The sequence below is a fragment of the Nycticebus coucang genome, chromosome 1 (genome assembly GCF_027406575.1).
Source record: "Nycticebus coucang isolate mNycCou1 chromosome 1, mNycCou1.pri, whole genome shotgun sequence".
Taxonomy (NCBI): Eukaryota; Metazoa; Chordata; class Mammalia; order Primates; family Lorisidae; genus Nycticebus; species Nycticebus coucang.
Window position 1 is genome coordinate 145,230,605 of NC_069780.1, and position 2,632 is coordinate 145,233,236.

The following is a 2,632-nucleotide window of genomic DNA, read 5'->3' on the forward strand; positions in this document are numbered from 1 at the left end:
GGGGACCTAGGATCAAGTTATTGTTTGCTTTTGTAAGGTGAAGTCCAAGTTGCTGCAGTTAGTGCCACTGAAAATTCTTCTGGTTTTAGTGTGTTGCCTATCTCTTGATTTAAAGACTAAGCAACTTGTACAATTATTTTTAAAAAATAAATAAAACATACTGAAAACATTCATCTTAGCAACTTTTGATAAAAAGAAAAAAAAACCTGACTTAAATTTACCACTGATTTTTACTAACCAAACTTTTAAACTTTAGTTTATGAAACAAGATCACAATTCTTTTCTCCGATTGCTAATACCAAGATTGTTTCAAATCCCAAAAAGGGGAAAGTCCAAAATACCCACTGTAGAGCTCCTATGCCTTGGCTTTTGCAGTATTTCTCTGCAGAGGAGCTCGGATGACCCGCACATCCCTGTGGTCACTCTTGGAGCTATACAAACTATGCTTTTCAATGTATTCTTGGTCAAGCTCTGGCACCAAGTAGCAGATGCTCTGGCCCCTCCTGAGGGCTCTCTTGATCTTCATGGATGAGATGTCATTAGTGATCCACTTGTTCGTCAGGTAAATGTTACTCCTGTGCTTCCACAGCACATCAGATTCACAGATGCTTGGTCACTTCTAGCCCGAGTAATACATATGAGTCCGTAATCTGTGATGATTTGGGTGATATCCTCACTTTTCCACAAATGGGGACACCAAAGGACTCTGATAAATCTGCCCCACACAGCGACTTTACCTTCAGCACATCTTTTGGTTTTGGATCTAAGGATTTCTTTTGTCTAGAGTCTTGCCTTGAGTCAGTCCACTTCCTCTTCCGTCCAGGCCTCTGTAGCACAGGTGAGTTCTGTGAGTGGTCACAGTTACTGGCCTCCAGTTTCTCTTGATGCTGTCTTAGCACCTTAACAGTCTCTGTCCACTCCTTCTGAAGACTTTCCCATGTATCAACTTCCAGCGACTTTGAATTCCTGATGGCAAGTTCTGCCACGATAACTCAGTGATGGGCAGGGATGAACTCTTTCTTATTATACGCATCGCCAACAGGAGAAATTATGCCTTTGATCACTCTATATTTTCGTGTTCCATTCATCTAGTCTGTGGCCAGTTCTAAGAACCTGAGGTGCATGTTGGTGATAGGATTAAAGGAACCACAAGCAAGGAAAACCACTTCTGTCTTCTCTGAATTTTTCATGGTAAGAATTTGAAGTTGTTGATCCAAATGGACAACTGTGACACCTCCCTTGATGTTGTGCTTTGAACTTCTTTCGAAAATAATTTATGATCTTTAAAACTTTTCACAGCACACCTAAGATCCTCTCACAGCACACCAGTGTGCCACAGAAAACTGGTTGAACATCACTGCCAAGGAAGCTTATTCTTCCTCTTGTCTTTGGGATGCTGTTCTGCAATGAGGCTAACTTGTTTTACAAAGGAAATTCTTTGAATTTGAAGAGTTTTGCAAAGTCAACTATTAGAACCATTCCAACTAGCATGTCAACAGTCTTCTATGTGGCCTCAACAAGTGGTTTCTTATCCAACTGAAACTCTCTTTTGTGCTTCTGGGTTTAAAAGCTTCCCTCAAAGAGCTTCCAGATCCCCTCCCCTATTTTATTTATTTATTTATTTATTTATTTATTTATTTATTTATTTGAGACAGTCTCAATATGTCACCTTTGGTAGAGTGCCATGGTGTCACAGCTCACAGCAACCTCAAACTCTTTCGCCTAAGAGATTCTCTTGCCTCAGCTTTCCAATTAGCTGAGACTACAGGCTCTGGTCACAGTGCGCAGCTATTTTTTGTTGCAGTTGTCATTGTTGTTTAGTTGGCCCAAGCCAGATTCAAACCCACCACCCTCAGTATATGTGACTGGCACTGTAACCATGTGTTATGGGCAGCGAGCTGAGCCTCCCTTATTTTAAATAGCAACTTCCGGCAAAGCCAAATAGACCCATCTAGTCTTTCAGCTCAAATCCTAAAGAACCAAAAAAAGAGCAAGTCAGAACCAAGCATTTTGGGGGGGAAGGACTGTGGCAGTTGCTTCAGACAGATGTCATACTGCCAACTTACTCAACAACTCCATTTTACACAGGGAGAGGATTATGATCCCCATTTTACAAGCATGTATAGGAGACTAAAACTCGGTCTCATCAGCTTACTCAAAGTTACCTTCCTGCGAAGAGCCAGCAGGGAGTTGAGCTCAGTCCCACGACCCTAAGTCCTGCCCCTTCCCTGGCACCTCCAATGGGGAGAACTGGGCATGGCAAGGGCTGCTCTTGGGCAAGTATGTATGGACTGGTTCATGCGGCAAAATTACAATTCTAAGCAAATGTCCATGTGATGAATTCAAACTTCCATTTTACCTGCACTACAAAATCAGTAAAATATGTCCACAGGAAAACAGTTCCCTGGAAGATGAAGGTGGAAACTTTGTAGTATATGAGTTACAATTCCTAAGGCTGTGTATGGGCCACAGGCCCACGGCATTGGCAACTGGTGGGTATCACATGGGAGCTTTTTTAAATTATACAATCTCAGGACCATCTCTACTGGATCAGAAGCTATATCTTAACAATGTCAGGTGATTCATATGTACAATACGGTTCCAGAAGCCCTGCACTAGCCTTTTAAAACTC

The 2,632-nt window shown here is 41.9% G+C and overlaps 1 pseudogene; it reads right to left on the reverse strand.

Moving 5' to 3' along the window:
• Nucleotides 1-355: 355 nt before the first annotated feature.
• On the reverse strand, nt 356-1,190 carry LOC128589926 (nicotinamide/nicotinic acid mononucleotide adenylyltransferase 1-like; annotated as a pseudogene).
• Between the last annotated feature and the right edge of the window lie 1,442 nt (nt 1,191-2,632).